A 21,841-nucleotide genomic window follows, 5' to 3' on the forward strand; every position below is an offset into this window, starting at 1 on the left:
ACGTGAGGCCTAGGTGTGTGAAGCAGGGGTGCAGGGAGACTGATAGTAAGGGCAAATGATAAAAGCCACCAGAACATTAAATGTATGGGCACACCAACCTTTGGAAGAGAATAGAAAAACAAATTAGTTTATAGTTTGGTCGGAGTACCGTTTACATAATTTATATCAGGGAAGGCAGTTACTTTTCCTTGGGAAGATTGGGTTATTAAAATTAGCTGTCTTCATTTTTCCACCGAAATAAAAAAAAAAACAATTGTCGTTCAAATAATTGTGTGTGAAGCTTTATAATTGGAAGTTTGATGTTAGCAAAATTATATAACCTTGGTTAATTACATTCGTATACTAAAACTAAATATAGAGTAAGATTAGCTCATGGAAATACTTCATTTTTATCTCCGTCAGTACAGTACACATGTATTCAGTAGTTGCTTGTTTCATTTTGTATTTTTGTTCTTTTATTATCCCGGACGTATTTTCAAAGTGAACTTGAAATGAGACTGTATGTTTTTATTTTCCAGTCATGTTTAAATATAAAATGGCACACAGAATGAGGTTTCCTTTGTGAATTTTGATTTTCTTAGTGGCTTCTGTGTTCTGTGGCTGCAAGGGATAAGCTAGGGGTCTCCTTATTTTGCAGGACATTTGTCCTAAGGGAAGTTTGGGTGCTACTGAGTATCTAACACTAAACATTCAACCTCCTCTATTTCCCCTTGTGTTTGCTTTTCCGTTGGATGTTCTCTATTTGGACAACAAGAAATTATTAAAAAAATTTTTTTTTGATGTTTATTTTTTGAGAGAGAGATAGAGCGCGAGCAGGGGAGGGGCAGAGAGAGACGGAGACATAGAATCCGAGGCAGGCTCCAGGCTCTGAGCTGTCAGCACAGAGCCTGACACAGGGCTCGAACCCATGGACCACGAGATCACGACCTGAGCTCAAGTCGGATGCTTAACTGACTGAGCCACCCAGGTGCCCCACGGACAAGAACATTTTTTGGTGTGCGTTTCTGATGGCCCAGATGTTCGGCCGAGTGGAATGTCTCTGTCCACAGCACTGGGTTGGGCAGCTGGTAGTGTTGGGCCATGTTTAGTCCTGAGAATTGATTCGGACGCATTGTAGATTCAGGTTGGGCTGTCCTTCCCTCCCCGCGATCTGTGCGGAAGTTACGGTGTTCTGTTTGGGTTTGCCGTAGATGTTTGCTGTGCCTTTGGATTGCTTACTGTGGACACCCGCTTGCGGTGGTGTTTAACGTAGAACTTTAAATGTGACTTACATCTAGTTGATTTTCTGAAACCACGATATTGAGGTATAAATTACATACCATAAAAATCACCCATTTTAAGCATACGACTCAATGATTTTTAGTAAATTTATGGAGTTGTGTAGCCATCATCATAATCGATTTTCATTCCTCAGTACGGTCATTCGTGTCCATTTGCCATCAATCGCAGCTCCTACCTCCCAGCCACGGGCAGCCATTAATCTCCTTTCTGTCTTTGCAGATTTCCCTTTCCTCAGAACAAGTACTCGTGTGCTTGGTTGAGCTTGCCACGTGGTAGGTGGTGAGGCTGGACTTAGTGAACCTTACCCGCCCTTCCACAGGAGAGGGAGAAGGCAGCGATTATAGGCTTCGTGCCTCAGTTCCCCCTTCTGAAAAATCAGGGTAGTCATGGAGTTTTGGCAGGCTCTCAGTGTAGAACATGTGGGAAGTAATTAGCTCAGGATCTGGAGGAGCTCATCGCATAGAGTCGTGTTCGGCCTCGGGGGACCCTGCATAAAGGGCCCCTGGGACAGGTAGGAACTGAGAAAGGAGTTCCCTCGACAGTGAAGGACTCAGTTCCCGGACTCGGCCGACGAGTGAACCCATGACACGACCCAGGACGTGTGCCCATTTCCCCTCCATTCATCTTGCTTCTTGATTCTTTCATGGTGTTGACTGTTGATTAGGCTTGGAGGGAAGTTTGAGCTGGGCCTGGGATGGACCTCAGCTCGCTGTCCCTCCGCCGGGGCAGTTTTCCTTCCAGGGAACTCCGGACGATATCTGGAGACATTTCTGGTTGTTACAAATGGGGACGAGGTCCCCAGGCATCTCGTGGGCTGAGACCAGAGATGCTCTCAAACACCCTCCAGTGCCAGAGGGCGGGCCCCCTGTGCCAGCAAACACTTCCCCAGCCTGAGAGGTCAGGAGTGTGGAGGCCAAGACCTCTGCCGTGGTAGCTTTGAATCGTGGGGTAGTTTTTTTTTTAATGTTTTAATGTTTACTGACTTATTTATTTATTTAATTTTAATTTTTTTTTTTTTTAACATTTATTTATTTTTGAGATAGAGAGAGAGCGCATGAACAGGGGAGAGTCAGAGAAAGAGGGAGACACAGAATCTGAAACAGGCTCCAGGTCCTGAGCTGTCAACACAGAGCCTGACGCGGGGCTTGAACCCACAGACCGCGAGATCATGACCTGAGCCGAAGTCGGACACTCAACCGACTGAGCCAACCAGGTGCCCCATGACTTATTTATTTTTGAGAGAGTGAGAGAAGGGCTGTGACCGAGAGTGAGAGAGAGAATCCCAAGGAAGCTCTGTGCCGCCTGTGCGGAGCCCAACGTGGGACTCCATCCTGCAAACTGAGATCATGACCTGAGCCGAAACCAGGAGTCGGACGCTCAACTGACTGAGCCACCCAGGAGCCCCTGAATCCGGGGGTAGTTTTAAACGAGGTACTTAGATCTTCACTAAAGACTTTGTGGGGCTCTTGGGTGGCTCACTCGGTTAAGCATCCGACTTTGGCTCAGGTCATAATCTCACTGCTCGTGAGTTCAAGCCCCACGTCGGTCTCCGTGCTGACAGCCTGGGGCCTCCTTCGGATTCTGTGCCTCCCTCTCTCTCTCTGCCCATGCTCCACTCATGCTCTCTGTCTGTCTGTCCCCCTCTCTCTCAAAAATAAATAAACGTTAAAAAAAATTAAAAAGACTGTGACAATGAAGGAGTGAAAATACCATCGAGTTTATGAAAGAGGTACAGGCATCTTTCATTCTTTGGACATTCCAGGGAAGTAGGGATTTTTTGGTAAGTTTTTAAAAAAATTTTAATTATTATTATTATTTTTTTTTTTAATTTTTTTTTTCAACGTTTTTTATTTTTATTTTTGGGACAGAGAGAGACAGAGCATGAACGGGGGAGGGGCAGAGAGAGAGGGAGACACAGAATCGGAAACAGGCTCCAGGCTCTGAGCCCTCAGCCCAGAGCCTGACGCGGGGCTCGAACTCACGGACCGCGAGATCGTGACCTGGCTGAAGTCGGACGCTTAACCGACTGCGCCACCCAGGTGCCCCCAAAAATTTTAATTATTTTGAGTGAGAGAGAGAGAGAGAGAGAGAGACAGACAGTGCAAGTGGGGGAGGGGCAGACGGAGAGCCTGACGCAGGGCTCGAACCCACGAACTTCAGGACCATGACCTGAGCCAAAGTCGAGAGTTTTACGCTCAACCGACTGATCCACCCAGGCATCCTGGAAATGGAGATTTTTTAAAAGCAAAGAACAAACAAGATTTTTGGAGTTAACTTTACAGGGGAAAAATTTCAATCCCTTTAGAAGTATTCATTTACAAATAATGAAATTGCAACATTGACAGACAGCTGGGGCCACCCCTTGACTTTGATCTGGGAATCACATTTCTTCTTTATCTGTTTCCCTAAGAACTGAGAAGAGCGGGAGAAAGAGCCTGATCCTGCATAACGACTGTGAGAATTCTGTCTGTACCTGGAAAAGGGCTGCTCTCAGCAGGCACCTTGTCATGGGACGTGTTTCTGGACTGGCTAGGGGGGTGACTTCCGAACCCCTAACACTTTGGGGCCTCTGCTGTGGGCCGCGTGCTTTCTGCTGGTTTCTCTAGGATTTTCCGTGGTTCCCCTGAAATGTCCACCGTGATGACCACCGGCCCTCCACCAGCATTCTCCACTTTACTGTCTGTGTTTAGTTTCCTTGGGCTCATCTGCCTTGGAGTCCCCTGCCCAGGACCCACCCTGTGCACCTGCCTCCTGTTCCCTGTGTTGTACTTTGCTGCCAGACCTTCCCCTTTCCTGCAGCTCTGGTTTCTACCCCTGGGGGGGGGGGGGCAGTGCTCTTCCTCCTACCTGCCCCCAACCTGCCTTCCTTAGCCCTTCCAAAGTGCAAGATCTCCTCCCAACATCCCTTTTCTGATTCTTTTCTTTGTTTGTTTCGTTTGCCCGTTCTAAGCTCAGGCTTTTTCCCAACATGATGTGCTAATTTCCATGAATGTAAGCAGTGTGGAGTTCTAGCGTCCTCCTCCTCTTCTTCCAGAATAATCAATATTAACAGTCTATCGAGTGCGACAGAATAGATCTGCCTCTAGTGTGTTCAGCTGTCCACGTGCAAATATGTAGTCTTGTGCTTTTATCTAAGTGGAATCATATTATACTTGGTTCCCATCTGTTTTCTTTGTTTTTACAACTGTATTAAAGTATAATTGAAGTAGAGGAAACTAGGCATATATAAATTATGTCTTTAATCAGTTTTCTCATTATCTTGATTGTGGTGGTTTCACAAACATCTACGTGTAATGTAGCTACGTTATCCATCTGCCTGTTTATATGTATCAATATAATATTTCCATTGCTTTCAAATTTCCTTGTGCCTTTCTGTGATCTCCTCCTCCCTCCACTCCTGCCTTCAGGATGAACATTGATTGGCTTTCTATTACTGGATTGGTTAGTTTGCATTTTCTAGAATTTTATATCCATGAAATTAGACCATATGCACTCATTGTTTTGCTTGGCCTTTTTCACTCAGCGTAATGATTTGGGGATTCATCCATATCGTGGCTTGTGTCATGAATTCATTCCTTTTTTTTTTTTTTTTTTACTTATTTTGAGAGAGAGAGAACATGCGAACATGCCCCAGGGGAGGGGCAGAGAGAGAGGGAGAGAGAGTGAATCCCAACCGTGAGATCATGACTTGAGCTGAAATCGAGTTGGACACTTAACCAGCTGAGCCACCCAGGCGCCCCGTGAATTCATTCCTTTTTATAGCCGGGTAGGCTTGTTTGGGATATGGATACACCAGTTGGTTTATCCATTCACCAGTTGTTGGACATTGGGGTTGGTTCCATTTTTTTTTGGCTGTGAAGAATAATGCTTCTATAAATACTTTTGTGGTCATACTAGGGGTTCTTCAGCTTCACCCTTTGCCAGAACCCCCCCCTGGAGAGCGTGTTGAAACACAGACTGCCGGGCCCGATCCCCAGAATTCTGATTTGGTCAGTCTGGGCTGGGGCCCGCGACTGGGCATTTCTAACAAGTTCCCAGCCACCCGTCTTAGACCGCACACACTCCGAGAGCCACGGCCTTACAGGTGGGTCTTCATAACCCATGGCTGTTACTGCTTTATTTCTTGTTCCAGATATTTCTCTCTCCACGGTTCCTTGTCTTGCAGTGTTGTGGTTTTAATCATCAGGCTTCCCATTTTTGTGTGGTTGTTGGTATCACTGTTTTCCTTTGGGCTTTTGGGTTTTACTTCCTTATGTCCAAAGGACTAAAAGGAAGAAAAACTCCGGGTTGCTGGGTTGGGCTGCTGATGTTCCCCAGAAGCCAGCCACGATACCCCCGTCCACAGGGGGCTGGCCCAACTGGACCCTTTGGGGACCTGAGCGATGCCTTCTTACCTTCTGAGCAGCTGGCCCAGCACTGTGGTCAGCACCCAGCCACATGGGGTGGCTTGGACCCAGGCCTTGTGCCCGGAGGCCCCTGGTGCTGCTGCGTCCCCCCTGCAGCCTCAGGGTGACGTGTAGCCACTCATCTGTCTTTTCTCTCACAGGGAAACAGTCTATCCGTTTTGCATCCTGCGCCCTCTCACTTAACACAACCAGCCCCAAGCCAATACCCCTATCTTATTTTCACTCTGTATTTTATTTTTAATTTCCTTTTCGAGAGTCTAATCTGAATTCACTAATTCGGAGCCCCTAGATGTTATCAGTAGGTGTTTACTCTCATAGCCAGTGCATGTGTTCTATTTAAAAAAAAAAAAAATTTTTTTTTGGCGTGGGAGGAAGATAACTTCTTTTATTTTAGAGAGCAGTTTTTAAATTATCGCAAACTGTTCTTTTTTTTGTAAAAGTGTCTTTGTGCACTTGGACGCGAACCTCATGTCTTCTGTCTTTTTGCCCCTGAATCTGTGGTCCGTTCCGTATTGCCTCCAGTCACACCTTCCCTTCTTCGGGCTGCTGACCTCAGCTCATTGTCTGAGAATCTTGACTCAAGAGATGCCGTGGAGTGGATTGTTGTGCAGGATTCCAGACTGGTTAAGTAGGCTCATCTCATTGGGATGGTTACAGTTTTAAAAATTTGCAGTGACTCGTAATCATGAGCTAATGTCTTAGTTTCTTCTTCTTTTTTTAACGTGACAGCTTTACTGAGATGAAATTCTCATTCCATGCAACTCTCCCGTTTAAAGCGTGTAATTCAGGGCTTTCCTGGGATATGCAGGGCTGTACAGCCACCACTGTTGTGTAATTCTGTAACATTTTCATCACCCCAGAAAGCAACTCCGTACCGGGTAAGCCATCACACCCCATGTCTCCCCACCCCAGCCCCTGGCAACCACTCACTCACTGTCTCTGTCTCTGGATTTACGTGTCCTGGACCTTTCCTACAAATGGAGTCGTGCCACATGTGGTCTTTTGTGTCTGGCTTCTTTCACTGAGTATTTTCAGGGTGCCTCCATGCTAGGGCTTGTGTTGTGGCAGTTTCTTGGTACCCGTTTCGTGGAAACTCTGGGTAGTCCAGGAAGCCTGGGAGTGAGGGGTGAGAATCCAGCTGGAAGAGTGTTAGGGGATGAGAGAACCAGAGAGGCTCCCCCTCTCTTTGATTGCGTTTAAATTGGAAAATGGCTCACAAAGGGAACGTTGTTTGTTTCGTTTTGGCTTCCAGCCTGGCATAAACTGTAACCTTCTTCCTTCCCTTTCTCTGCCCTTCTTCCATCTTTTCCCTGGAAGATCAGCATAGACAACAGTTTCGGTCAAGGAGAGCTGCACCTGCTGACCCCTCTCTTCCGCCGAGGTTTTGGGGTGGGGTTTTAGCAAGTCCTTTCTTGGGATGAGGCATAGGAAGCTTGAGTTTTCCAAGGGTGTGGTGTGAAGTTCCTTCCAGCTCTGAGGTCATGGCATTCCATCCAGCTAGACTTGGGCTTCTTTCTAGGGCCTCCCCGAAGCCACAGCCCCGACTTACGCCATAGCAGAGTCCTAGAATTGTGTACTTCCCTGAATTTACAAACCCTTTGTCGGTGTCGGACTGCAGTTACCATTCTGGGGTTGAGTGGAAGCGTACGGAGGCTGATTTTTCTCAGCCCGTCCACGGGCCGCAGCTCTCTGGCTTGTCCACGCCTACAGCAGATTGCTTCTTGCTAAGGTCATGCGTGTTCTGCTGGTTTATCTCCTTTTAACGCACCGTATTGGTTTGTTATCGCTGCGGTGACAGATAGCCCCGGCATATTGGCTTGAACGACACAAATTTATCATGCCACGTAGAGGTGAGAAGTCTAGAGGTGGCTCTCCCTGTGCTAAAATCAAGATGTCACCAGGACTGCATTCTTTTCCAGAGGTCCTTAGGGGAATCTGTTTTCCTGTCTTTCCCGCCTCTGGAGGCCCTGCTGCATTCCCTGGCTTGTGGTTCCCTCCCTCCATCTTCAAAGCCACCGAGCAGTGTAGCGGCTGTCGGACCGTTCTTCTGTGATTCCATCCCCTGTGACCACAGCGTGGAAAGATTCTCCATATGTGATGACATTGGGCCCACCTGGATAATCCGGGGTCATGTCCCTGTCTCAAGATCCTTCACTTTGCCACACCTGCAAGTCTCTTCCATGAAAAATGTTTCCCGGGCCCTAGGGTTAGGGCATGGGAGTCCCGGGGGCCATTATTCTCCCCACCACATTGACATCCTTTGTTTCTGTCTCTTAAGTTTTTCCTTTGAAGCCTGCAAGGTTCATACTTTTATTTAATGTTTGCTGTTTGTTGAATAAAGTAGATATCCAGGTCATGGGGGGAAAAAAAAGGAAATGAGGGAGTCCTGGAACCTGGCTTGTATGCCCACCTTTTGCTGATGATCATAGCCCACTCACTGAGTCTTGATTTACATCTAAGCACAACCAGGAGCTGTTTTCCATCTTGGACAGAACCAGGATTGCTGGTGCAGCTTGGGGACACACTGTTGTCCTCTCTTCTTCCCAAGAACCCCACACTTGCTGGGTGGCCCTTCCGCACTCCATTTGGGGGTCACACGGGGGGTCTCGGCAGGACCAGTTCCTGGACTTAGGGTCTCAGAGTCTGAGTCAGCTGTCGGAACCCAACAGGACCACCGTGACATGAGCAGAGCCAGTAGGCGAGGCCCAGCCCCCAGGATTTCTAAGATACTATGTGTGCCTTTATAGGATCTTCTGAATCCGTGTTCTCTGGGCTTCTGTCTCCACAAAAATGGTGGAGGAAGATGGAGGGTAGGGATAGAAGAGAGTCACTGGAAGGTTTTTGCTCAGAAATAGTTTGGGAGGTATTTGTATCAGTCAGCTTTCTGCTGTGCTCATACTGCATAACAAGCCACCCCCAAAATCAGAGGCTTACAGAAACGAGCATTTATTTCTTGCGTAGCAGTCTGTGGGTCACCCGTGGCTCTCCTGGGCTCAACCGGGTGGAACCAGGAAGGTCAGGCTTTGGACTGGGTTTGGGACTGAACTGAGCATCTCATTCTGAGGCCAGTGGACCCCTGGGGCACATGGTTGCGCTTCCACCTGATTGGAGAAGCTGTGAGGTGGAATTCTGCGGTGCCAAACCGCTGCCTGTCACACCCACTGATACCCCACTGAACCAGGGGACCAGGCCCGATCCACCATCTGGGGAGGGGGAGGTCCTGCGGAATCACAGGGCAGAGGGAGCGAATGTATATTTGTATTCCGGGGAGGAGGGGAGGGAGGGCAGAAGCGGGGTTTGTGTGTGGGAGGGGTGGGTGACTCCAGTGGATGATGCTGGGTGCAGCCGGTTGTGTCCAGGAAAATCTGCTCCGTGGGTGTTGGAGGCAGGGGTGCTCGCTCGACGTGCAGCTTCTTTGGCTGCATCTTGGAGTCCCCTGGATGTGGGGGGGGGGGGGTCCACTCGTGTCCCCAGGGAACACGTGGCAGTGCCTGGAGACATCCTTGGCTGTCAGAACCGACTGGCGGAGAGGGTGCTCCTGGCATCTAGTAGGTGGATGCCAAGGATGCTGACGGGCTGGTAACGCACGAGACAGCCCTCCACGAGGAACGGTGTGGCCTGGGCCTGGGTGTTCAGTGGCCGACGAGCCCTGCATAAAACAGGTACTTCCCAGCTGATTCTCGTGCACCTTCAAGTTGGAGAACCTCCTCTTGCAGGACTGCCCCAACTGTGAGGGAGAATTGGCGATCCTTTCTATACAGAGGCCTGCTGAGGAGGGGAAGTGAGTTGTTGAAAATGTCACAGATGGGCTGTGTAGAAGCAGGTTAAAACTTCTGGGTCTTGGCGGGGATTCTCTGCAATCTGTGACTTTTTTTTTATTGTTTTTTTATTAAAATTTTTTTAATGTTTATTTTTGAGAGAGAGAGAGAGAGACAGAGAGTGAGTGGGGGAGGGGCAGAGAGAGAGAAGGAGACACCTAATCTGAAGCAGGCTCCAGGCTCCCTGCTGTCAGCACAGAGCCTGATGTGGGTCTTGAACCCATGAATTGTGAGATTACCACTTGAGCCAAAGTCGGATGCTCAACCTGCTGAGTCACCCAGGTACCCCTGATATCTGTGACTTTCTATCATTTATTTTGTACTGTATCAGTCTTTTAAGTTGTATTAATTTCTTTACCGTTCCTCAAGCTAATAAACGGACTATTTATTTGGTGTTGAAAAATCTGGTTTTTATTAGATTTTCATTGTGAGCTTAGTGTTTTCTTTCTCCAGGTGGCCCTTTGTCAACTATTTCTGTTATGTATTTTCTTTCCTCACCAGCAAGACTGCCAAGTTCTTGATAGCAAAGATCTGTGCCTTAAATTTCGTTTTTTTTTTCTATGTAGTAATGAGCATGTATGGTAATTATTGGTCAGTTGCCATCGGTATCCGTTGCGATCCAAGTTGCACAGTGGGGTTAAGGGCCATCTATCCAGTTTGCACAGACCAGCCTTTTATACCTTGCTATAAATCCCGTCTTCAGTCTTCAGGGGCCGATGCTTAGCAGGCTGATGCTTGGTTGCCGTGTGGCAAAAAGAAAGCTTTGACCTCATTAAAGGAAGGCAGCCGTGTTATTGAGAGGCAGGCCGCCTCATTCTTCCTCCCACACTCATGTTCTTTTATTTTGGTGGTTGAAATGTTTGAAGTATGAAAAAAAGTCGGGAATCGCTTGCAGGCAGGTACCAACGTACGATACAGCGAGTTAAAGCTTCTCCGGCCCTCCCCTCTGTTGTGGGCAGCAAGCAAATCTGTATTTTCTTTTAAAAAGCCAGTTGGGGAAGCATTTGCTGTGGGGATGCTGTATCTCCTAGAATTTGCTATGATCAGATGAACCAAGTATCGTCCGTTGGGGCTACCAGCAAGTTACGGGAATAATTGAAATGGTTCTCCTTGTGTGTATCTATGGTGCAGTGGTTTTGAAAAGACATTTGTTGACTTCATGGGATGCAGAGAGGTCAGGGCTCATTAAGGCTGTTCCACCCTTCAGTTCTCTTTTTTCCTTTTCTTCCCTTTCCCTTTCCCTGATTGATTGATTGATTGATTGATTGATTGTAGGCTTTATGCCCAGTACAGGGCTTGAACTCACGACCCTGAGATCAAGACCTGAGCTGAGATCAAGAGACAGATGCATGGGGCACCTGCATGACTCAATCGGTTGAGCATCAGACTCTTGATTTTCACTGAGGTCATGATCTCATGGTTCCTGAGTTTGAGCCCCGTGTTGGGCTCTCTGGTGTCAGCACAGAGCCCACTTCGGATTCTGTGTCAGCCTGTCTCAGCCTCTCCCAGGCTCGTGTTTAAAACAAACGTTAAAGGGGCACCTGGGTGGCTCAGTCAGTTAAGTGTCCGACTTCAGCTCAGGTCATGATCTCGCCATCCGTGAGTTCGAGCCCCGCGTCGGGCTCTGGGCTGACAGCTCAGAGCCTGGAACCTGATTCCGATTCTGTGTCTCCCACTCTCTCTGCCCCTCCCCCATTCATGCTCTGTCTCTCTCTGTCTCAAAAATAAATAAAAACGTAAAAAAACAAAAAACAAAAAACAAACGTTTAAAAAAAAAAAAGTAGTGCTGCTTGTATTTGGGAAAGGAACCCCCACGCGGCAGATCAGACCCTTTTAGAGGCACTGGGAATGTCGCTCGTGCTGAAAGAGTTTAGCTGGAAAGCAGTGCAGGAGGAAACACCACTTTCCGTTCTGCATGCCTGTATCAAGACGTTTTGAGTATTAATTCCTGTCGCACAGCAGAAGAGGCTTCACATTCTCATCAGGCGTGGAGAATTGAGTGTGGCTGAGATGGGGGGGGGGTTGTGTGTGTGTGTGTGTGTGTGTGTGTGTGTGTGTGTATGAAGGGGAGAAAGGAACAGTGACAAAGCCATTTGGAGTGCAGGGAATGTATTCGAAGATACGCACTCGAGGACCGACGATAAAATTTTGGCAGTGGTCTGGGTTCCTGACCTGTGACCCAGACCCTGTGATTGCCGGAGAGGCTCCAGTGGTCCCGTAGCTGCATCCTGCTTCTTACCAGGGCCACAGGGCACTGTCTCAGGTCTGCCTTCCCACAGCGCTCTGGAGGAACTCTTCGTGCTCCACAGAGGTGATACTTTTCCACTTGCTTCACTGTGTTTTAAGGAACCAGGAAGTGATATTATCGGCTGAACCGTCTCCAGGTCCTTTTGATGATTCTGTCCTTTACCAGCCGTGAGATGCCCGTGATTTTTGTGCTGTGACTTCTCGCAGCGCACTTGTCCTCGTGGCAAACCTGCGTGTCGCAGACAACGGGAAATGGAGACTCCTGGACATAGATTGATTCTCCTGTTTGGAGGTTGGGGTTATGGGAACCAATGTAAATCAGATCCTGCCTTCATCTGTGATTTTACCACATTAAATCCAAGAAGACCCGTGTAGGTGGTCAGTTTTTTCATCAAGTCTACAGAGTGATGTTTTCCTGGAAAGAGCCCTCAAATGGGAACAGAATGATTGAATTTTAGTCCTAACCTGGTCATTAAGCACCCATGTGATACCGTCCTCAAGAGAGTAAAGGTAGTGTCGCATTTCTCCTGCCAGCTGAGGGCTCAGGCCACGTGCTCCCTGATATCACTCTGGGACACAACATGATTGATTTCAAGACCTTTCGCAGCCCCTTGTTTGAATTCGTGGAATTATGGGCAGTTATGCTGCCACTCATGGTGGTAAAAATTGTATATGGTGGAACCCAGTGACTGGAAAGCAGTCTTCAGGATCTTCTTGTCACCTGAAAAGGAGTGCTCCATAATAATTGTGTTCCTTGGAACTTCTAGGGACTGAACTGCCTTGAACAGGAGTCAGGAAAGGCCTCCCTTCCAACAAATTCCATTTTTGTAATGTTTATTTTTGAGAAACAGAGACAGAGCGCAAGGAGGGGAGGAGCAGAGAGAAAGGGAGACACAGAATCTGAAGCAGGCTCCAGGCTCCCAGCCGTCAGCACAGAGCCCGATGCAGGGCTCAAACCCACAACCCGTGAGATCATGACCTGAGCCGAAGTCAGACGCTTAACCGACTGAGCCACCCAGGCGCCCTTCAACAAATTCCATTTTGGTAGAACTGTCTGAGAGAACTTCTGGATTATCTAGCTAAGTGGATGTGACAGAATTAAAGGCTAATTGGGACTCTATCTGAGAAAATCAAATTCCGACACGTAGTCTAAGCAGAACTAAGGAATATGGTTACCTTTATGACATTATTTTAGTTTTCTTTGGAGGACATAGAAGCTTGTCCCATGGTGTCAGGCATCACATATGGAGGGACTTTTTTCCCTGAAAAGTCCTTGAGGGGGGTCAGCTTTATTATTATTTTTTTGAATGTTTATTTTGAGAGAGAGAGCCCTGGTGTGTGTGTGTGTGTGTGTGCGCGCGCGCGTGCGCGCGCGCGAGTGGGGGAGGGGCAGAGAGAGAGAGAGAGAGGAGAGAGCATCCCAAGCAGGCTACGCACTGCTAGCTTGGAGCCTGATGTGGGGCTTGAACTCACGATCCTTGAGATCGTGACCTGAGCTGAAATCGGGGGTCAGACGCTTAACTGACTGAGCCACCCAGGCACCCTGAGACCATTCAACCTTAAAAGAAAAAACAGCAAAACAAAACAAAAAAATAGTTAGCTTTTTTGTATTAAAATATTTTGCTTGAGAGTCTTTATTGAAAATTGGTAATCTTTTGCAAATTTAAGTAGGCTTTGGTACTTTTTAGGAAGATTCTTTCCTGCTTGATATGCTTGGTCCTTTTACAACTTAGGTTAGGACGGTTCTCCAGGAAAGGAGAGGGGTTGAGCTGTGGTTTTACTGTTAGCATTGCTCCGATCACAAAAGAAATTTCCACCTTCACCTCTTCCTTTTGCTCACTTGCTGTCTTGGAAACATTTCCGCATCTGGCCTTGGGGGAGTCGTAAAACAGGAAGAAAGCGTTAACAACAGGCTGTGTTTCGTAACCGACATTTGCTTCTTGCCCTGAATACTGCATTTTTGCCATCCATTTCCCACTTTATACATGGAGGCACATTCCAGAGCTGCTCCCGAGGGCTGCTGAGTCATGGAAATTGAAGGAGACCGCCTGCCGGGGCACCTGCTGTGACAGATGGGCTCCAGAGACATCAGCCAGCAGAGGGACAGGATTCATCTCCCAGCCCCATCCTCTGTCATTTCATTCTCTCTCGTTCTGGCTTTTTCCTTTCATAGCTGCCCTTCCGGTTCATTTGAACTGCACTTCACCTGTGCAGGAGGGCCATGGCCGAGCTCGCTTAGCTAGCTCTAGGTGTGAAGAGGCAAGAATTGGGACACCTGGGTGGCTCAGTCGGTTGAGCATCTGACTTCGGCTCAAGTCGTGATCCCACAGTTTGTGGGTTCGAGCCCCGTGTCAGGCTCTGTGCTGACAGCTCGGAGCCTGGAGCCTGCTTCGAATTCTCTGTCTCCCTCTCTCTCTGCCCTCCCCTGCTCACGCTTTGTCTGTGTCTCTGTGTCTCAAAAATAAGTCAACATTAAAAAAAATTAAAAAAAAAAAAAAAGAATGAGGAAGGAATGGGGACGGGAGCAAGGGAGAGGTGACACCAGTGTGTCACACAGATGGCTGTCTGTGGAATGTGAAGATATCGTAGGATGGTTTGCGGTCTTTTTTAGGTTGAGTGGAAAGGACTCTGATGGGTACATGTTTATGTGGTTAGTGTGTCTGGGGGATTCTCGGTATTCACAGTAGTTAATGTCCTGTAAAGTCACTGAAACTTCATAGAAGCTTTGCTCCTAGGGGAAACACAGGGGTAGCTTCCCGTGAGCCTCTGCTTAACGTCCGTACGTGAGCTTATTTTTCTGTATAAAGACCCCTTATTGAATATATATCGTTGATTCCTTTACACTGAAACTCCCAGCCAACAGCAGTGTAACTCCTGCCCTAGGAAAGCTCGTCTAACACGTGGGTTTTCTCCGTCAGGCACGTCCTGCCTTCTTGCCCTTGGCAACACCGGCCAGCACTAAAGCCCCGGGCTTGGGGCCGTTCTCAACGGTCCTCACCAACAGAGAGCAGGCAAACGGGAAAGACTTTGGCATGGCAGAGACCCCGTGAAGGACACTCGTTTCCAGTCTGGGAGCTGAAACGAGAAGGTGGAGTTCAGCCTTGTTCAGCCTCAGCTGGAGACACGTGCCCCTGGTGACTCAACTTCCCCGCTCCAGTGTCCTGGCGTGACCATGGAGCACGTGGGTATCGCTCGCAGGGTGACAGATAAATTGTAGCAGATAGGCCGGTTCAGAGATACGCACGGTGTTTATCCCTGTGCGTCAGAGACACAGAAACCTATGTCTAATTTGAGAGCGACTTTACCAGCCTGAAAGCAATCGGCGTTCCAACAGTTGTGTCCGCAGGGCCCCACGGAGATGGGTTGGAGCTGCAGGTGTTGCAAGAGCGTCTCGGGAGGCACGCAGAGGGTACGTGGGAGGCAGGGTCGGGTAGAAAGCCTAGCGACCTCAAAGCCCGCCTCCTGAAGTGTGGGCCAGCCAGATAGCCCCGGAGCAAGAGAGAGATGGCCTTGCTCAGTCACGAGGCTGCCGGGAAGAGGAAAGCCAGGGTGGATTGGGAAATTCTTTCTTGAAAGGAGATAAGGCGCTTTGCGTTTCCGTAGTTTAAGAGTTGCATTTGCACAGTTACTCCCACAGTTGTAAACCGAACCTTCGGTTACAAGTTTATATATAAAGCATTTTGCACCCATATTAAGTGGTTGTTTTTGATCAGAAGTTGTCCGGTACTGGAAGTGTCTGATGGGTTAACCCAACAGAATCTTTTTTTTTTTTTTTTAACGTTTATTTATTTTGAGAGAGACAGAGTGAGGAGGGGAGGGGCAGAGAGAGAATCCCACGCAGTCTCCGTGTGGCCAGCACAGAGCCCGACACGGGGCTCTAACTCATGAAACCGTAAGATGATGATCTGAACTGAAATCAAGAGTCGGATGCTCAACCGACTGAGCCGCCCAGGCACCCCCCCCCCCCCAGTAGAATCTTTCTAAGGTGTAATGATATTGTTTGAAACAAGGGTCACCCTGATGTCTTACTGGCTTGTTGGGGAAGTCGACTGGACCTCAGTTGAAACGTGATTTGATCCACACTGGAAGCCAGTCAGTGGCATCAGGGCCTCCTGATGATTCTTGGTTGGTTGGTTTTGTCGGGATGGTTCCTTCCCCCAGATTATGATTGAAAGGGAGCCAAGGTATTAAAAAAAGAATGGAGTTTACGAGTAGGTGTTGGTGTGTATATATTTAAGGTGGCCTTAGTCTGGGAAAAGGAGCTTTTTCTGGACAGCTCCTTCCTTTTCCTCAGGTTTTGTGGGTACTGAACACTGAAGTCCTGTATTAAAACTGTTACTGGGGAGCCTGGGTGACTCATTCGGTTGAGCATCTGAGTCTTGATTTCGTGTCAGGTCCTGATCCGGGGTTGTGGGATCGAGCCCTCGTCGGGCTCTGCGTGGAGCCTGGAGCCTGCTTCAGATTCTCTCTCTTTCCCCCTGCCTCTATCCCCCACTCACGCTCTCTCTTTATATGTAAAATAAAGAAAATAAAAAAATACCGTTATCGAGCAAATGTTATAAGGACAAACAACACAGTTATGATTACCCGTTCTGAAATGATGGCGATATTAAATATAATTTGGTTGAACATGTAACTGCCAGCGTATAAAGTAAAACGCTCACGTTGGACTTAAAACCAAGTAAATGTTCATTTCATGGAAAATATCCAACTGATAAAGGATGGGTTGGTTTCTGATGGTGATAAAGTCCGTTTTAAAAAATCGAAAGTGCTTTTTTCTTATCTGCAGTTCGTACAGATAAGTTCTGTAAGCTCTCGGATCGTTTCAATTTCAGGTGGCATAAATTCTGAGGCTCATTCTTAGACGTTTGGCCTTACCTGGGCTTACAGGTATAGTCTGTGTCCTTGAGGCAGTAACCACCAGATCGTGCACATCTGTGGTTGGACAAAGTTGAGCTTGTTGACTTACTGCCTCGAGGGGACCATGGGCATCTCCGAAAGAGGGTGCAAGGAAGCGCTTAAAAGATTGGGCCTTGCGTTCAGTGATTTGGGGCAGGGTTTAAGGAATCGGAACCTTGTCCGCTGTTGGTTGTCTCGGAAATTGTTTGTGTTGTGTCTGGAGACTGCCACAGCCTAGCTGCTTCTCCTCTTTCGGTTAATACATACTTGATTGGTACACGGATGGGTGATTGATTGAATGGGTGTCTGATGGGTGCGTGTGCTTAACCATCAGAAACATCCAAATAAAAGAATTGTCTTAAAAAGACTTCTTAATGATCACTCGTTGCTAAAATCCTGCGTCGTAGCTACTGGGTTTGGCCCTGCTGTCATCTTCAAGTTTTGTTTTTTTCTTTTCAGTAAAGCCTATTTATTTATTTTGAGAGAGAGTTGCACGCATGTGCAAGCAAGAGAGGGTCCCAAGCGGGCTCCCGTGGGGCCGGATCCCACAACCCTGGGATCACGACCTGAGCCGAAATCAAGAGTCCTCTGATTGGGCCATCCAGGGAGGGGCCCCAGTGATGGCACTTTATGGTTCATATTTTAGAGCATCAGATGCATTCCTTTTGGTGCTCTCGCGAGTGCTGTTTTCTCAATTTCATTTTTAGGTTGTTCGTTTCTAATACTTGCAGAATATTACATTTTAATGCAATAGAGGACCCTTTTTTCTTGCTAGTTACAGGAAGAGTTTTTCTGGTTCACTGCCTGTGTTTATTGCAATTAGTTTTTATTGAGTAGGAAGACCTTTATAGGGTTCGTTTACGTCCCTTGGATTTGTTATTTTTAGTTCTCCAAAGTACCAGGAGGGTGCCTCAGTAACAGAGACTGTGTCAGGTTTTCAGAAATTTATTTAATTTTTTTATTTTAAGTGATTTATTTTGGTTAATTACAGACCCACAAGAAGTTGCAGAAATAGCGTTCTGTGTGCCGTCCCCCAGCTTCCTCCAATGGTGGCATCTTACATAACCTTGGTGTAATATCAAAACCGGGAAATCCACATGGCACGGTACAGTTCACCAGCCCTGAGCCCTCACTGGGAGTTCACTGGTTTCTGCACGGATTCATTTGGGAGTTACATTTGAAGGACAGGCATAAGCAATAGCAGAAGGGGATGGAAGGAGTTGGGGTTAGAAAGAAGCACGCGGTCGCGGTCGCCTTGACTTTTTTGGCAGCCAGTGTGCACGGGACAGGTGACAGCAGGCCAGGAAGACGGGAGATGCTTTTGGTGGTTAAAAACCAGGTATCTGTGCTGCCCATGCACACGGTGTTTTGTTTTCACTGCTGTAGTAAGACAGACCATTTTCCCTTAATCTCCAGGCAGACTCCTGTAGAACATTAAATTTTGGGACAGAAGACCTTTCTCTTGCTAGTTACAGGAAGTGATTATAATGGGGAAGGCAGAAACCCAGTGTTACACAACCTGAAATCCTTGGCCCTGGATTCACTTATTCACATGTTCTTTATTTTGTAATGGATGAAACAGTCCCCATTCCCCCCCCACTTCAGTGGATGTAGTCTTGTGTTGGGTGTTACCTACTCCATTAGGACCTCACTTCAGAATTCCCTTCCTCTTTTTTTTAGCGTTAATTTGTTTCTTTTGAGAGTGGGGGAAGGACGGGGGTGGGGGGGAGAGAAGAGTCCCAAGCAGATTCCCCACTGTCAGCACAGAGCCCGACGCGGGGCTCGAACTCCCAAACCGTGAGCTGAAATCAAGAGTTGGACGCTTAACTGATTGGGACACCCAGGCGCCCCTGGGGGGCCTTTCTTTTCCTCTGCTTGGGCGGTTTGCCACTTGTCCTGCTGGGAGAGTGGAAATGTAAAGTGATAGTTGACACGGACCCCAGTCTCCCATCACACGGAATGTGGCGGGATGGATGGTTTTTCTTTCCTGCGTCTCTTGCTGTGAGGGTAACAGGATTGGTAATGGTCACTGAGAGCAGCGAAGTGCTCTTGAGTAACTCTGCACGTGGGGGACGAGGTGCACTGTACCTCCAAGAGCCACATAATGGTGTGTACCCCACGCTGGGGTTTGGACACAAGCTGGTCAAGAATGGAGTGCAGTAGATTCCTGTGTGAGCATTGAGAAGCTCTTGTGAGTGAGGCGTGGAGCGAGGTTGCACAAGCTTCTGTGACTCGTGGAAACCGGAGCCAGGCTCATTTACGGGCTCACACCCGTCGGGTACGATCAGACAGGGATGGTCGTTGTGAATGGGGTCCATGCCAAGGCGCCTGTGAAGCATCTGTAGAGGCTCGGGACGGACTAAAAAAAGGCGCAATGGTCTCGTATCTATTGAAACAGAAAGGAGGTTAGCGCTTACCTAGCACAGGGGGCTTGGGGACGGGGCCTGGGTTAGCGTCTGCTAAGGTGGGAGTGGAGGGCTTCTTCTCGGGACAGTGAACGTGTTCCAAGGTTATTTGCTGATGGTGGTTGCCGGCTCTGGGAATATACTGAGAGCAGTTGAATCATATACCGCCAGTGAGTGAATTGTATGGTGTGTGATTCCTAGCTCAACAAAACTGTTCACTTTTTTTTTTTTTTAACGTTTTAATTATTTTTGAGAGAGAAACAGAGTGTGAGCAGGGGAGGGGCAGAGAGAGGGAGAGAGAGAATCCCAAGCAGGCTCCTCACCGTCAGCACCGAGCCCAGTGCAGGGCTTGAAGCCTCAGATCATGACCTGAGCCGAGGTCGGACGCTCAGCTGACTGAGCCCCCCGGGCGCCCTTCATCAAAACCGTGTAAAGGGGGTTTTTGTACTTTGAGTTTGTAGTTTCAAGAGTGCTTTTCTAATACCTGCTGTGATCTTGTGTGGTTGGAGCTCCTGTTTGCGCACAGATGCGGTGTAACTTTCAGCGTGGAGAGAACGGTTTTTTCAGTGACCAGTTCCCGAAAACGTGTCCCCATCTGTCATCTCTACGCCGCCACAATTAGGAAGCAGCCATCCACAGTGAGCGGTGAAAACGTGGCTGCTGTCACAGGAAGTGTAGCACTGTCCTCTTCGTGTTTTCTCCTTTCCCTGTCTCCTCCTCCGCCCCTCCCCCTCCCACAAACTAACAAGAAACAGCAAGAACCCAGTGGCACAGCCGAATACGCTCCGGGCTTTTGAGGACAGGACACATACGGGGGAAAGATAAAGCACAAGTACAGCCACCCAGCCTTTCTCCACGGCCAGCGTCAAGATAGACACAGCAGAGGGCAGACTCAGGAAAGCCTTGATCTGCCTGGTCAGACTTGGGAAAAAGTCCGAAAGATCTGGTACCGCAGATCACCCTTACTGTGACCGATGAAACTGATAGAGGGTACGGTGTAGGGAGAATAGGGAGAATGCAAGGGAAATTCACAAGGTACCCGCCTGCACATTGATAATCGGTCTCCCGATTCCTCCCCAATGCGTCTTGCTCGGAAATGATCAGAAAGCACTATCGTACGCATAATTGGAAGCACCATGGCCTGTTTCTCCACTCGCACACTTGGCTAAACAAAAAACACACTTCGAGTGAAAAAAAACGTTCCTTCATAAAGCTTCCGAGGGGCGCCTGGGTGGCTCGGTTAGTTAAGCATCTGACTTCGGCTCAGGTGCTGATCTCACGGTTCGTGGGTTCGAGTCTTGTGTTGGCTTGTGCTGACAGCTCAGAGCCTGGAGCCTATTTCAGATTCTCGGTTTTCTTCTCTCTGTCCCTCCCCTGCTCATGTTCTGTCTCTCTCTCAAAAAGGAATAAACATTAAAAAAAAAAAAATTAAAACAACAACAAAAAAAGCTTCCGACATCCAGATGGTCACTTACTATGTCCTCTAACACTCAGCAATCTCGCCATGAGCTTTGTAGCATTGGCTCATTGCTTATGCTTAGAAGAAAATGACTGAAATCGCACATCCCATTAAATAAAAGCCATCAGGGTTTAGTGTCCTGAAGAAATGTTGTCTACACAGCCAGCCTCTGCTCTTTCGTTACCACGCGCGGTCACACGTCTGTGCTGTGAGCTGTGACTAGTACACAGTTGCAGGGAGAGAGCCGAGGTCACAGACCGGGGACAGGGATGGTGGCTGTGGTGCAGTGTTCCAGGAAGAGGCCCAGAACGCTGGGGAGGAAGGACCCCCCCCCCCCCAACCCCCGCCACCCGGTGAAATCAGCCTCCTCTTGTGTGTCTGTGTTTAATCTGCGGGGCGGGATTTCTGTGTGACTTCCTGTGTTGAAACCCGAGTGGCCTGTCCCGCCTTTGACCTCTGCTGTCTGCAGTGTGGCTTAGTTCACGTGTCCTGCTTCACTGTGAGACCCCGGGGTCACATCCCTGGATTGACATCCGAGGTCAGAGTTTGGGGCAGGAATAGGAATGTACCCGAGTCTCGATGGGATGTGAAGGTAAAGACGATTAGCACCAGGGGTGCCTGGGTGGCTCAGTCCGCTGAGCATCCGACTCCTGGTTTTGCCTCGGGTCATGATCTCATGGCTCATGAGATCGATCCCCCCGCCTGGCTCTGCGATGACTGTACAGAGCCTGCTTGGGCTTCTCTCCTCCTCTCTTTGCCCCTATCCTGCTCACCTGAACTCTCTCTCCCTCTCTTTTCTGTCTCTCTCTGAAAATAACAAAACAATTAGCACAGCCAGTTCGTGTTTGTGTGTCTGCCTTCCACCAGGCGGTGACCGGGGGACCCTATGCAGTTCCTTTTGAGCCTCTACAAGTCCACATCATTGGAAAGACTCTTCCCGCTTTACAGGTGGGGAAACTGAGGCCAGGGCAGTGCGGTACCTGCTGTGCAACTCCCACCTGCGGAGCTCAGAGCGGGCTGGTGGCAGGCTGGGTCATTGTGACTTTAAAGTCCCTGTTGCCTGCGAGGCAACGCTGCGCTTCTGAGCCCTAGAGGGTTTCCCCTCGATTCCTGCCAATTTCCAGTGGGACAATTCTCAGGACCCCCAGGGGTGTGTGGCTAGAGGCTGCGGCTGTGTGCGTGGGAACCCTGAGAAAATGACGGCGTCTGATTCCAGAAACCTCTCTGAGCCAAAGCCTGAGACCGGCCTGCTCTAAGGCAGGGGCTGCATTTGGCCTGCTCCCTGTTTTTGTGCAGCCCGCGAGCTAAGAATGATTTTAGATTTTT

At 48.5% G+C, this 21,841-nt stretch overlaps 1 protein-coding gene and 1 long non-coding RNA gene across 5 annotated transcripts in view; one reads left to right on the forward strand and one right to left on the reverse strand.

Moving 5' to 3' along the window:
- TBL1X (transducin beta like 1 X-linked) overlaps positions 1 to 21,841 on the forward strand; it is a 231,779-nt gene that overhangs the window by 14,452 nt on the left and 195,486 nt on the right. The gene's annotated exons all lie outside the window — the stretch shown is intronic.
- Positions 13,317 to 15,549, reverse strand: LOC122235535. Its single transcript, XR_006213590.1, has 3 exons — positions 15,058 to 15,549; positions 14,751 to 14,827; positions 13,317 to 13,623 (listed from the first exon to the last, which is right to left on the reverse strand). It is a non-coding gene; the product is annotated as an uncharacterized LOC122235535 (long non-coding RNA).

The sequence above is a fragment of the Panthera tigris genome, chromosome X, assembly GCF_018350195.1.
Source record: "Panthera tigris isolate Pti1 chromosome X, P.tigris_Pti1_mat1.1, whole genome shotgun sequence".
Lineage (NCBI taxonomy): Eukaryota > Metazoa > Chordata > Mammalia > Carnivora > Felidae > Panthera > Panthera tigris.